Source organism: Zosterops lateralis, assembly GCF_965231275.1.
Source record: "Zosterops lateralis genome assembly, chromosome: 7".
Lineage (NCBI taxonomy): Eukaryota > Metazoa > Chordata > Aves > Passeriformes > Zosteropidae > Zosterops > Zosterops lateralis.
Window position 1 is genome coordinate 33,956,799 of NC_139767.1, and position 15,638 is coordinate 33,972,436.

General features: G+C 38.3%; 1 protein-coding gene across 1 annotated transcript in view; it reads right to left on the minus strand.

Annotated features, from left to right (window-relative positions):
- LRP1B (LDL receptor related protein 1B) overlaps positions 1–15,638 on the minus strand; it is a gene marked incomplete at its 5' end in the record, with an annotated part of 645,110 nt that overhangs the window by 379,822 nt on the left and 249,650 nt on the right. The gene's annotated exons all lie outside the window — the stretch shown is intronic.

Sequence of the window (15,638 nt, forward strand, 5' to 3'; positions counted from 1 at the left end):
AGGTACCAGTATTTACTTCCACTGTTGTGCTATGCAGATAATTGTAGATATTTATGAAAATACATAATAATGTCACGTATTTGTGGCTGCATTAGATGAGAGGAATTGTTGCTCCAGCCCAGGAGACTGCCCCAGAAACTGCACAGTCCAGGATGGAAGGGGGAGGATGATGATGATGTGATTGCTCCCTTTGGGATACCACCCCAGCTGCAATCACTTATCTCTGTCCCCTTTTCCCTCAAGTGTTTGCTTCAGGGAGTTGTGAGGGAGCTTAGGGACTCTTGAGAATCCCTTTTGTTTATCTCTTAGCCAGAGTTCTGACTGATAAAACTCCCCCCCATAATTCCACATTATAACGGCTTTGAGATTTTTAACACAGCAAAGAACATTTAGAGGTCTGAAGGGTTTGGCTCAGTTCGAGGTTGGACCATAATTTACACACTGTGTATCATTAGCTACTCACAGACCAAAAGGGTGAATTTTTTAGGAAAAGAGCTTGAATCTCCTTGATTTCTTGTGTTGGAGCCTTGTGTCTGTGCTGAACTCTGGCAGCTTGTAACAGTCCTTTGGGGAAATCTCCCCTTGGATGCACACTGCTCACAGTCCTCAGGTGCAAGATGCATTCACTCCTTGGAGGCACTAACTCCAGGAGGAAGGACAGAAATCATTGGCAGTAGCTGAAAGCTCCCTAATTAATAAGCTGGAAAATCTCAGCTTTCTCAGGTCTTGTCTCTTGGAGTCAACAGGACAAACCATTTGAGGGGAGTCTACAACTTCTATAACAAACTGAGATGCCTCTTAGCACAGAGCATTAAATAAAAAAAAAAAATCTAATATAGAAAATTTGTCCCAATTAGAAAACTCCCAAGAGCACAGGGCAGTGCTCTCCTTTCCCCTAACAGGGCACGTTCCTTGTGCAGGAAATTGGGATGCAGAGCCCTGCTCCCTCCTCTGCCCTTCCACCCACAGAGGGACACCAAGGACATCCTTGAGGAATTCCTGATGAACAGGGACACAGCAGGCTGGCTCCAAGGATGGAAAGGTAATGCCTGTGGGGATGAATGTACCTTGTCTCAAAGGGTTTGTGTGCTCCCAGGATGAAACACAAACTATTCTCACCACACTCTGGGTTCAATCCATGCAACTCAAACACAGAGGAATTAAAACGTTCCACAAAGAAAACATATTCCCTGTGCTTTTCAGTAAAATATAAGAACTTAAAGATAGAACATTGAAAGTTGATGAAAATTTATCCTAGATGTCAGGATTTGATGATGACTATGGTAATGCGAAACAGAGAACCTAAGAGTTTGGTTTTTAGGTATTTTATTCCTCTTTTTGTGCCCTGGAGGCAGGACACTTCATGCCATGAAGCCTCTCATAATGGGAAGTTCCCTACAGTAGCTACAGTGCCAGGCATTCCTCCAGGACTGCTTTGACACTGCAGACCTTCCAAGGAAGAACATAAATAAAGCAGACCCAATCTCAGGTAGGTCATATAAAACCACAAGGTTTCATTTGATTCCCATTTCAGCTGCCTCAGTACTCGAAGGCACCTCGTATGTAACAAAACCAAACTAATGTTCTGATTTGCCAGTAATAACTTGCTTATTCTTTGTGTTAGAGCATCTGTGATAGAATATGAGCAGTGAAAAAGGCCTTTCCTTCTAAAAAAGAGAACACTGATTAAAAAAAATTAGATCTGTGAGGCATGTGAACCATGGTACCTGCATTACTATAAATCTTAGATCACTACAGAGTTCTCATACTTCAGCAAACAGAAAACTTGGTATCTGTAACCAAAACTATGTAAACATATTTACACATATCCTAAATTTAATAAGTGAAAGAATCTCTTATTAACATTTTAACCTTTAAAAATTATTCTGACATGTTCTTGTCTATAATATTTTTGATTTGATGCTATTTGTTTTTAAAATACAAGATTCCTCCAGGACACAAACATTGTGCAATTCTAAACATATGCTCTAACTCAAAATACTAATAGAGAAGCTTCCTAATTAGATTTTTTGATTGGGAACATAAGATGGGACACTGAAAAAAAACTCCAGGAAGTATTACTCAAATTGTTTTTGTTTTGAAAGAAATTTTGTGCAGCACTTGTGAAAGCAGAAGATTGGAATCAATTCTCTTATTCATGTCATTAAGATAAATTAATTTGTACTTGACATGTTACAAACATGATGCTTTGGAAGGCAACTTGACTTAAAAATTAAAATGAGTTTCAGTCCCCAAAATTCCTGTCTTATAGAAGCTTTGTGACTTATTTTGTCTGCAAAGTAACTCTAAATGGTAATAAGTCACCACCATCAACACCAGTAGAGTAAGACAGCAGCCTGCCTGCCCACAATTTCTACCACCTCTATTGAAAAAAAAATTTAAAATAAATTAAAAAGCCAAATCAAGCTGCATGTTGTGATGCCTTTGAAGCAGCACTTGCTTCTCCCACTGAATCCTCCCCAGCTGCTGCACTTTCTGAAATGTCTAATGCAAATAAAAAAGAGTAGCTTTTTATCTTGTTTACTCCTCTTCACTCTCCCTTTAACAGACAGCCACTTCTGGCAGTGTTATCAAGTGAACTTCAGGAAAAGGAATTTAAAAGTGTTCTTCTTCAAAATAATCTCAGTGTATTTTACATCAGTGCAAGAATGCTAAGAATATAAAAGACGGATGGTGTCTTTTCTTCCCTTCAAAAGACATAATAATTCCTTGCCTTGCCAGTTGGTGGAAAAATAGTCAAAACTACTGGCTGCAATTATGGTAATACAACATCTCCATGTTTCAAACATTCATCCTGGGACGCGGCTTGGAGGGCAAAGAGGATGCAGGCAGCTCAAGAGAGTCGGCTCAGGCAGCAAGAATATCCCACTGCTTCTGTGAGTGATTGTCTGGGAACAGATGGCTGGGGAATGGGAAAAGAGCTGAGCTGCAGGAGCCCCCAGGGCTGCACAGGGCTGTGCCAGCCCCAGGAGAGGGTGGTGGGTGGAGGGCTCTGGGTGCTCCCCTGGGGATAGGGATTGGTCAGGAGGGGACCAAGGCCAGGCACATTCCATGGCCAGGTGGACAGATTATTGCTGCTTTCCCTAAATCTCCAGAAAACAACCCATGCCCAGAGATAGGCTGGAAACAGGAGAGAGATCCACCTGGGATCCAGATCTCTTTGGCTCTCAAATCACCCAGGAAAGCCATTTCCAGTCTGGTCACACAGTGTCACAGGGTGTTTTGGCAATACCTGTGCAGCTCACAGGGAATCCACCTCCAGCCCCTTTAGGGAAGGTGCCCTTGGGTCAGGAGCATTGGGAATAGGGTAGGGGAGTCCTTGTGATGTCCCCCAGCAGGAGACAAGGGGAGGAATCAGTCACCAGCTCTGGGTTCACATTGAAGCAGCATCATGGGAAAGTATTAAAGGCCTCTGTCAGAACAGAGACATTTCACCACTGACTCCTCACATGGCAACTGAGAATTTGTGCTCAGTGAAAACCCTGCCTGCCTCACCTCAGGCTCCTCCTGCTCTACTCAATTTCAAACTGGAGAATGCAACTAAGACTCTACAAACTGGTTATTTCCACTATTTGTATTACCATGAGCAAAATACCAGTGTTAATTAGCAAAAATTAGGCATGAACATTATTTCATGATGTACATTTCCTTCTTCTCTTCTTCTGAAGAAAACATTCTCTTAGAGAAACATTTTTCTCTAATCTAACATAAATTAGGGTACTTAATTAGTACCTTAAATACTTTGAAGTATTACTTAAATACTTAAAAATACTAAGTTTAGGGGGTTGCAGGGTATGACAAAAGGATATTTGCAAATTTCCATCTGTATTTGGGTGCACAACACAAATTCAAAGTTCCCAGGAAGTTATTAAATTACAGTATTAAATAGACACCCATTTATTGGAAATTCAATAAGTGATGCTTCTATTTGACAACTGTAACCAAAGAAAAGTATCAAAGTTGCTGCTTCTTGGTTTATTTTTTCACTTTTGTCTCTCTCAGCTATGTTTTTACAAAGTGCTTTCTGCTTGAACAACTTAGGCAAGGAGTTGGAATTTTAAGCAAGAGACAAGGCAGTCAAATGTGGTACATCCTTTTACATCACTGCATCCAATTTACCTCAAGACCAGCATTTTTTGAGCAGCTCTAATCCTGAGCTGTCCTCAGCCATGAGAACTAATTACAGCAGACTGTGGGATGTCTCCAAAACTCCCGTTTGTGTTGTACATCAGTGACTTGCACATCCCTCCTGCTCTCCTAAGTGTCTTGTTGGAGTGAAACTTCTCCACAGTGAGCAGTTCTCCTGAACAAAATCTTATTCCACGGCCTTTGGATTCAATTCTATCCTTAAGAAGAAGAATCAACACAAATTTGGGGATCTCTCTGGGTAAATATGGGTTTAAATGAAAACACTGTGTTAGAAAAGAGTATGTGGCTTGTCAAACAGAAATATAAAATTGTGAGGATTTTTCTCTCTGTTAACTTTCTTCCTGGTACCCCATTTCTACTGTGGAGTCAGAGAGTGGAATATGATATTTAAGTTTGCAGAAATGATTTCAAAACTTTATTCTTTAAAATCACTCCTGGCAACAAGAAACAACTTGCAACACTTGGTCAGAGTAACATAAAATATCTGATATCATTTTAATTGTGACTAGTTTTCTCACAGGTGGAGTTTTCGAGTTATTTTCTGCCCAGTTCATTACTGAAAACCAGAGATTTCAAAAGTGCTTATATTTTAAAAAACCTAAAATCACAACATCATAAAGTAATGTCTCTGACACTGCCAAGACAAGAAATACTGTGCCTTAATGAAGATTTTTCTTTTATGGGAAAATTAGATGGGTTTGTATTTGGTTTTGCTTTAAGTTAAATATTTGAACTCTCACGAGAGGTTGAATACTGTGCATTAATTTCTGTAGTTATGAGTTAATTTAAAGGTAAACTAAACACATAGGGTACCTTATGGCATCACAACTGCTTTATAAAGTCTATTTTTACACAGAGTAGAGGCACATTTCTAATACCAAGCCTTTGAAACACTGGGATAAATGTATGGAAATGACTTAACATCTTTACCCTGTGCTATCTTATATATATATGCAGAGAAAGAATTTCATATTTAATAAGGATTTATGTAGCATAAGTAACCCCTTATCCATAGTTATTTTTATCCATATGCTTGATTCAACCATGTAGGCTGATAATTAATATAAATCTGAAGTCACCTTCAATTAATTCAGGTATTCAGCTGCCCATGTGAGAAGGAGAATAATAAACATTTACAGCAGGATGTGGATAAGTGAAAAGAAGAGCAAAGTAGAAGCATTGTGCTGTAACAGCACAGGAAGTGTAAACTCGGACCTGGCAGACACAGCATTCTATCTCCAAAAAAATATTTCCCAAGAAACAATAAAACCAGGGTCAACCAGTGGCTTTGTGAGTTGGCAAGTGGCTTTGAGTCCAGGGAAGGGAAGGGAGCTGGGGAAGGGTCTGGAGCCCCAGGAGGGGCTGAGAGAGCTGGGAAAGAGGCTCAGCCTGGAGAAAAGGAGGCTCAAGGGAACCTTCTGACTCTGCACAACTCCCTGACAGGAGGGGACAGCCAGAGGGGGTCTTTCCCATCTCCAAAGTGATACGGCAAGAGGAAACGGCACAAGGTTTAGATTGGATATTGGGGAACAAAAATTCTGCCCCCAAAGGGTGATCAGGCATTGGGACAACTGCCCAGGGCAGGGGTAGGGTCAGCACCCCTGGAGAGATCTAAAAGACATGAAGATGTGGCCCTTGGAGACATGGGTTGGTGGTGAACACACTAGTGCTGGATTCAATAATCTTTACAGGCTTTTCAAACCTAAATGATTCTGTGATATATAATTTGGTCAGTCAAAAACACATAATTAAAAAAAATAATAATAATCCACATTAAAATTCAGTTCCAAAGGATGGTTCCCAATTCTGTGCACGACAGCAGGCAAAACAGCTCAAGAGGTTATCAGGCTGTAAAGCTTAACAAGGCTCACAAAACTCCCATTCCTGTACTCCTGTAACACTGTGAGCCCCAGAACTGTGCACAAATGAACTCACAGCATTTGGATATTGCACACTTGTAGAGTGATGCTCCACACTCATCTTTTCCTGTGTGGATTTGTACACACCAGACAAAAGCAAACAGCAAGAGAGTCTAAATCTAATATTACATATTACACAACAACTTGAATTTTTTTAAATACTTCATTTCCATCTGTTTCCACAGTGCCATGACAAGGCTCTGTCAGCCCTGTTTGAGATGGTTCTCCAGCAAACACTTCCCCTCTGGCTCTGTTTCCTGCTTGCTGCTTTTTGCACGTCAGGCTCTTGCTCATCTTCACTGCACAGATGTAAATAATTAACAGAGCCACAGGACTCATCCTTTCTCCTGAAATGGAGCTGATGGCCACTGGAGACAGGGGGAAAGCTGTGCTGGAGGTTGCACAAAAGCTGATGAGGAGGAAAAGAAAAAAAGAGGTGGAGGAAATTCTTCTAAAACAGCTCAGTGCAGAATCATTATCCCAAAAATCCCTCTGGGCAGTCCCAGGCTGGGATGTGGCTGGAGCCAGAGCTCAGCTCTTGGGGTGGTCAGGCCAAGAGCAGCCACCAGAATTGGGACCTGAATTAAGTGTGGTTTCCACCTAATATCAATGCTGCCACTGAAGCTATAAAAGCTATAAATGCAGGTATTCAGACTGATAACAGTAAAATCAGCTCGTTAACAGCAAAGCCCATCTGTATTCATAAATGAAGTTGGACTTTTTGCATCCCTAAATTATCTCAGCCCAGAAAATTCACCGAGCAAAGGGAGAAAAGATCACTTCCTAAGCCAACCTCCAGCTAATGTAACAGTTCAACAAGGCTGGAGTGATTTTTTCACTGAACAGCTCTAAATGTAACTATTTCTGCATTAAATACAAAGTGGGTTGGTTTTTTTCAGGTTTTTATTTGAAACAACGTTAAGGGTGATCAGTGAAATCCCTGGCCACAACTGGAACACCAAACCTCACCCTCACCCCCACTGTTCTGCAGCCTGCCTGGTTACAGAAAAAAAACCCAAAAAAAACAAACAAAGAACAAGTGATGGCAAAGAGAAGTGGAGAGGAACAGAACCCAGTGTAGACTGGGGAGTTCCAATATTCATTCCCTCGGTGTCAGGAGATCAAGGTAATAAATAAATTAATAAATATATAGTGCTCAAAGAATGCAACACTGCACCAAAATGAAAATTAATTTCAGGGGAGAGGGCAATGCAAACACCTGATTTTACTTTATAGAGGAACTGACAAGGACCTAAAGACCAAAATATGTTTGTGCTTACTTTTTTTCCTGATGTCAGTGAAAACGGTACATTCAAAGAATTGCTGAGGTTGAGATGCCTACTGTTATTGTCAGCAGGGTTGCACCTCTATGCAAAAATACATTTTCATTCCTATGGAACAAGTTATAAAAATCCAGCCTTTACTGAAGTCAAGATAAATATCCTGATTTTTGTCATTTTGCTTAAATCAAAACCTGTTCTCTACTCCTTCATATGTACATATGACTTACTACCATGTTAATGTAGTACCTCACTTTTCCCATTCCCCATTCTATAGTAACATGGAATTGTGAATATAGGTATTAGAAACATGTCTTGCAGAGTTTTATACCTCTAATATTGCTTAAATATTCCTAAATTTCACCTTCACCTTAAAATTTTTATTTAAAATTGCTGTAAATGAAAAGATGTAGTCTTGCAATATTAGATAGCATGGAAGATAAAGCATTATCTAACACAAGCGATAAAAAAAACCCCTCTTTTTCAGTCAGGAAACACTAGTTAATATATTTATCTGTAGAGAAAACTAGTTGGTGCTTGGAAGCAAGACTGAAGAACCTACAAGAGAACACATACAGCATGAATTTTTCTTAAAAATCAAATCTCTCTCTACTCTTGCAAAGCTTGTGGCAGTAGCTTTTTGTGATTAAAAACAACAAAACAAATTTCACCATTATAATCTTCCACCACAATGGTCCAACATAATGCAGTTATGCATCAATGCATTTTAATATTTTTATATTTTGTTCAATGACCAGAGCTTCAGCTTGAGCAGTAAAACTTCCCACAGAGCTGAGAAAATTTGTGCTCTTTGCCCCAGACCCTAAAAATTAAAAACTTCATCCACACATTTACTAAGCTCTTGCATGTAGGATGTATCAGAATATAAAGGGAGGTCTTTGCATGTACCAACATAAGCAAAGTCATTGAAAATTTATATTCCCTGGTTATTTTTAAGGATGGCTTTGCAAACATTTGTCAATGAAGAGGAGAAAGAAAGAAAAAAAAAGTTTGTTCTCAGGAAGCAAAAATAATTAATATTCTTTGTACTTGCAGGGACAAAAAAAAAAAAAAAGCTTTGCTAATGGATTTTTTTGGTGATTTACTGCAACACACCACAGCAATAATGTATGGCCAATGAAGTAAAAAATGAATATTGTCCCGTGTAGATGGTCACTCCTCATTAGTTATAAGGAAGCTATTTTTAATTTGGAGATCTTGATTTAATTAGTGTCACACATCTCGAGGCTGCAGTAGGGACTCGATGTCTGTGTGTGGCACACCAGTGGCTGCCACTGGGGTCTCACTGAGAAAATGGCACCAGGTGAACTAAAGAAGTGTTAATTAATTACCTAAATTAAAGCTCCCAGCACCAGCGATACTGTAACACATCAGCACTCACAGGATGGATGTTTACACAGCCAAAGTGTGGAAATGTCACTGGGAAGGTGCTTGGAAATGTTCTTTATAAAGCAGGAGGATAACAGAATAGAACAGCAGGATGAGGCACCCCAGGTCTATTTTGGTGACACTGGAAAATGTGTCACATTTACACACATCTTCCATCTCTGGATAGATCCATCCATCGTCTTCCAGCTCAGCTCTTCATCAGGCTCACAAATTGTATTAAAATAAGATCTTTTTATAATAAGATTTTTAGTGGATCCTGGCAATAGCAAGCTCTGGAAATTCTGATGGGAACCCAAGGCTGGCATCTTATGAACCCTTTACACACCCCCACACAGGCTCAGAAATGTCTGTGGACTCAGAAGGAATTTACCAAACTCACTTTTCCATCAGCAGAACTGGAATTCACACACACAAACAGTTCTCAAGCCACAAATACCACGAAATTTCACAAGGTTGGATGAAATTTGAAACATAAGACTTTTTTTTTTTTTAAAAAAAAGGACTAAAACATGCATTGATACTTTAACTCCCTTGAACAGCTAAACATAAAGTTTTCATCTTTGCAATACATCAAGATCTTGCAATACATTAAGATTCATTGCAATACATTAAGATACAGTGCAATACATTTGCAATACATTAAGACTTTTCAGCAGATGACATTAGTATCAATATACATGTTTTATTTATGATTTTGGGGTAAAAATTTACCATTAAAATGTGCTTTTCATAACCACATGAAAAAATCAGCTTTGAGGGCCAATGTCTAAGTATCTGAACATTAAAAAAAAAATCTGAATTACTTATTAATTTTAAAGATTATCTTATATGTTTAATTCAGCTTTAACACAGAAACTTAGAAATAGTTCTCATGCATTTTTAAACCAAGCTAGGCAGTTTGCAATCATATACTTATTCATTTTTATTTTGTACACAGACATATAAATTAGGTCCAATTAAAGTAAATGTTTTACTTGTTTTTTTCCTACCTAGTTATGCACCAAAAGGATGAAAACTGATTTCAATTGCTCTAAGCACAAAATGTAACACTATAAAAGATTTAATCAGCTTTGTTGGAGTTTAGAGTGTGTCACAAAAATAAAAATGTCAGGGCTTTGTGTTGCATAGACACTGAGGGTCCTTCCTATTCCAGAACTATAAAGTGACCTGGAATTTCTTCCATTTGGAACAAGAAATAACATTTGCTGCTGTGTATATCACTGTAAAATTTCCATCTCTCACAACATCTGTGTGTCTTCCCTTCCTTAGTGATGAAAATAGGAGAACAAAAACTCAGTTGGGCAAAAATTAGAACAACTGGTAAAAGAATCCCATGTTGCTTACAGGAAATGTTAGATTAATAGATCTCAGAGACTTTTAAAAGGCTTTGTAGTGTTACAGGTGCTACAGTTCAGAGGGAAAATTAGTTTCCCATGTTTACCAGTAAAAAAACTAAACATCCTTCCCTTCCCTGCTCATTTTAGTGCTCTTAGAATAATTCTAGAGGCATTATTTAACCTGGTTCAGTCCTGGCTAGATCAGGACCTCCATGAAAAACCCAAAGTGCCTCCTGATATCAGACAAACAGCCTGTGCCAGACACAGCCACGGTGTATTGTGGCCCTTTCAAGGCAGAAATTCCCCCATTATTGGGCAAATATTAATGAAATTCCTGGGGAAATTTCCAGCTCATTCAGCTGCAGTCCCTGGGAAACAAGACTCTGCTGGACTCAAGGCCAGGAGCAGGAGATGTGATCCTTCCCCACCTGCCCTGCAGCTCCTGGGCCTTTCTGCAGGTGCAAATTGCAAAGAGCTGGAGGGCTCAGGGTGTGTCTGGAGCAATGGTTTAAAATGGCTTTTTCAGTTTAATTCTCTATGAGCACGGTTGAAACAGAAACTGATATTTTACCACTCATAGAACAGTCCAGAACATTGGAATTCCCAGGAAACTCATGTCTGGTTTGTAGCAGAATCCTCAGCAAGTGAAGGGGACTGATACTGGGCATTAAGCCTGGCCAGGATGAAGAAGCAAGAACAATTCCATGTGGAATTCAGAGAAAATACTTTGGGATTAAAAGTATAATTTCCCTGCTGAGTTCTGCTCACCAGGGAGAGGCACGGAGACATTTTCCCCTCATCACCAACAGCACAGCTCCTCAGGGATGAGCATTTACATTTTCACTGTTTATTGCATATTTTAAGCTTCCCACTATGTCTTAGGAGAGCTGAACACTTCAGAGGACTCAAGAGTAAAAAAGGAAGTCAAGAAGTTCAGGGACTTTGATAGAGACAGAGGGAAATGAATGAAAACACCCCAAATGATGGAAGACAATAACCAAAGCCACAATCAGCTTTCCATCTTTTACCATATCTAGCACCGTTTTTTTCCACAACTTATAATGCCAAAAAAACTATTCTATGATCTCAATCTTCTGTCTCTCTTCTTCTCTCTTTAAAAATACAGCTCTGCTAAGCCATGAGATTCATCATTTCTGACTAAGGAAACCACTTCCATCATGGGCAGCTTCAGAGACCAAGAAATCCAACCTTCATTGGTACTTATCAAGGTCCAGCAGAGAAGTGTGTGTGTCATGGAATAATCTTTAAAAAATATACTCCAAGATGAGAAAACACCCTTTTGGTTTATTAAAAAAACAAAAAAAAAACAAAAACAAACAAACAAAAAAAAACTTAATACAAATATGAAGCCCTTAATAAAATCCTTTGTATAACCTAAATCAGCATTAAAACAAAAAACAAACCCCCAAAAAACCAACCAAAGCTTGTTATGAAATCATGAAATAAAATCAAACCTCTTCCACGTAAATCTATGAAATGGTAATAAAATTACCAAGTAAAAAAAATACACAGAACAAACACAACATGTGTACACTGTTTTTAGAAAGTTTTTTAATGTACCTGAACTAGAAGTTTATGGTAATAAACGAATTATTAGGTAAAATTTGTGTGTTGAAGATAGAAATGAAGATATGCTTCTACTTTCAACAGGTACAAAAAGCAGTTTATGGAAGCTATTTCCTCTCTCTCACAATAGGATTAGTGGTGGAAAGATTTCCAGATAATTGCAGCAGAGTGTACTGAGCTGGACTGATGATTGTTGTTAAGACTATTTCCTCCAATATTGGGCTTTAACTGTCAAGATCCAAGATTTAAAACTGTATTCAGGTGAAAAGTTGTAATGTTTTCAAATATCAAACCCAAGAAAATGTCAAAAAGGTTTATAAAGAAGATATATATTATGTTGGTTTTATATATAATATTCTAAGCCTTAGAACATGGTACTTTGTCAAAATGAAAGTGGAGTTTCTGTCTAAAACTTTTTTTTTTTTACTGTCTTGTGCTAACACACTGTGACTCAAGAGCTAAAGTTCAATATGGGGGAAAAAAAATCCCTGGGCCTATATTTAGCAAATATTCTAAAGTTCTTATATAAATCTGAAAAAATATAAAGAAAATATTTTCAGATTAAGACTAAAAAAAGGCATGTAATTGTCCTTGTAATTTCATGATGATTAGAAAACTATAATCCTTTATATTTTTGTTGAATATGTAAATGTTGAATACAGAGATAACATCCTTCCCACTGATTTACCTGGAGCAAACAGACCTGGGCCACGTTGGTATGGAAATTTCTGGTGTGAACTTGGTATTTTCAAGTCCAACTTTGTAATGAGTCCTCCTCTTCCAGGAAAGGGATGACATGAATGACATCAAACTGACTATTTTTTCTATTTTATATATATAAAAAAAGCCCTACAGACAAATTTAAGACATAGTTCCAAAATACTACCAGTGACTCAGTATTCAGTAATTTCTTACTGAGAATCAGCAATGCCTAAAAAAATGGGAAGGCTCAGTGCAGCTGGGAATAAGTGCTGCAATTTAAGTATCTTTAGAGCAGGGACATTTATTGTTCACTTAAAATAGAAAGCAGAAATTTTCCAGGAAAGTGACAGAATATAACAGATATTGTTGGCGTATTGGTGGTTTTGGGTGGGTTTTTTTAAGTCTACAATGGTTGACTAAGTAATGACAGCAAGTCTGTATTTGATAACTACAGAGGACACATGGGTGAGTCTGAGTGCTGCCAGCATCATTTACACCCTTTACAGACTGGTTCTAGAAGTTCATTTACCGGAATATAATTTCAAGAAATTCCTTTTGTGGTTAGTGAACCTATCTGCTGTGCACTGGCATTTGGTGAGGCACAAAAGTCACTTTATTCTGATGAAAGCAGCTCGGAAAGAAAAGACTGTAATATTCATATTTTACCTGAATGCATTCCTAAGGACTTTTAGGACACATATATTTAAAGGATTCAATTTAGAGGCTGCTACATTGACAATGTTATCCTATTAATCTCCATAATTTGCCTTTCTGCTGGGTATTTCTGGTTTAGAACCTAAAAAGTAACATAATTGTGTTCCTTTTCTTAGCACTGCTTAGTTTTCATCCATCCTCAACTCCTATTAACCTTAAGTAGCTTCCACAAGAGCAGGATGTGATTTTAGTTATCCCCCCATCCAGCTTCTCACAGATAAATATCTTTTCTTTCTTTCTTAAGTAAAGCAGCCAATGATGTCCACAGCTATTTTGCTTTTAAAACATTATGCAAATATTTAATTTTCGGTCTGTTAATTACCTCTCACACCTTCCAAAAGTTCTAGGGGTAGATGCAGAGGCTCATAAAGCATAAAGATGAAACAGATGAAATTTGGACAACTAAATTCAGTGCTAAGACTGGAAAAGTCTCCTAAACTTGGTGAGTGAAACTCATTTTAATTTCAAAGCACTTCTATGCAGAAGCACCTGAAAGAGCTGGGAAGGGAGGTGTCTGCACAACCCACAGGAACACCATGGAAGAGATGAGAACTCAGCTGCCACAAACCAACTTCAAAATAATTAATTTCCCTTCATCATTAATTCCAGCTGGGATCAGCTTGGGCTTTGAGGGCTGTATCTACATCAATGCTGCCTCTTATTGCTCCAAGAATATTGTCTGTTATTTCCTGGGCAAAGACCTGAATGAATTGCAGGTTGAGAAGGTTGGAGTGAAGAATTTGTACTGTCCTTTTGTGTTTGGCTGAAGAAGAGGGAGGTTATGGTATTGCCACAATCTCCGTTTTCAGACCTCTCCCTTTGCTGCACAAACACCCTGCAGCAGTTTGCTCTGTGAAAATATCTAATTTTTAAGAACAAAGCCTGGAGGGATCCAGTGTTGTGCCCAAATATCCATTTTTACCTTGTTAGTCCTGCTTTTAAAAAAAGGAAAAATGTCAGGGTCTGTCCACAGTGAAACTTGCATTTGTCCTCTGACTAAAAACAGACACCAAAATCAATAGTGTTGGTTTTACTGTCCATTAGTGGTGGTTGAGTTGCTCATTCTGTCTGAGATTTTTCTGATGTCCTTCTCAGAAGATCAGGAGCTGGGATGGCATTTTATCCCCATTTTGCTGGTTCAAAAATGATGTTTCATTCCAGAGCCACTGAAATTTGTTTCAGTTTTAAAAGAATGTAGGAATTTTATTTTTTTTAATCGCCCTGATCCTTGACCCACATGTCTGAATTTCAAAAAGTATAAATAAACAATGGAGTTGGAGGGAAGTATTTAAAATGTATCTTTTATTCATGCCCTTTCTCACAGAAGCTTTTTTCCCTTTTTTCCCCATGCTGGAGATGATTAAAAAGGAGAAGTCCACACCATGAAGAATGGTCTCTGTCTCGGGACCTCTTAACTACAACAAATATTTGAAAGGTGATGTTTCCCTTTCTCTCTGCTATTGTCCCTTGGATGCTTTTATGGGAAAAAAAAAGTTATATATATATATATTCAATATGCTGTTTGGAGGACCTTTCTCCCATTTTTGTTATCTCTGCCTCCTGGTGGTCTTTGTTTTTTGAGTTTTTATTTAAAAAGAAAAAAAAAATAAAAATCCACATTTAAGCACTTCTTTAGTCCTAACTCGTGTTCTGCTATTCACATCTCTTTGCCTGACAGTCACTGGCTTTACCCTGGTGCATTTATTTTAAACATTAAAAGAAAGGTATTGAAGCTGAGATCACAATACAAAAGAATTGGCCCCATTTTTTCCTAGCAAATACATTGCCTGCTTTTCACATCTGTTCCTTGGAATCTTATTCCTCAACTTTGCTTGTCTCAGGTTTGCTTCAAGGTAACACTCACTTGTCAGAGGAACAATAATGAGTAACCCTCCCAGCCTATGAGCCAGTATCCAAATAAATTTCAAGGCCTGTATTTTGCAGTTAAAGAGAAGTGGGTTTTTTTTCCCATTTACTTTCATGAAACAACAGTTGTGAGGCTCTTTGCTGCAGGCAGTGGCTCATGTATATATTAGTTTATAAAGTTTCTCCCCCTCACAGTGCCTGCAGAGCAGCCACAGAATCCATCAGTCAGGACAGACATCAAGGAGAAAATAAAATGAAAAATGGTATTTGTACAAAAGTATCTGCATAGGCAAAGAAATACTGGCAGCAAAACCCAGGATCAGAGAGAGAAAAATCACAAAATGGTTTTGGTCGGAAGGGACCTTAAAGATCATTTAGTTCCAACCCTCCTGCTGAGGGGAGGGATGGCACCAAGAAACAAGAAATTAGGCAGAAGACATATGCAGCAAATGGAGGTAAAATATATAAAACAAATCCAACTCCCTCAAGATGTACATCTGCTATAACATTTTTGTGCACTTTTTTGTTAAGACCTACAGTGCTTGCTGAAAGGCTTTGATTGATGAGCAAGAAAATAGTTTTTTTCCTAATTTAAATGAGTTGAAAAAAACAAAGTCTGACATATCTCTATATTCAATGACTGTATGTGCATA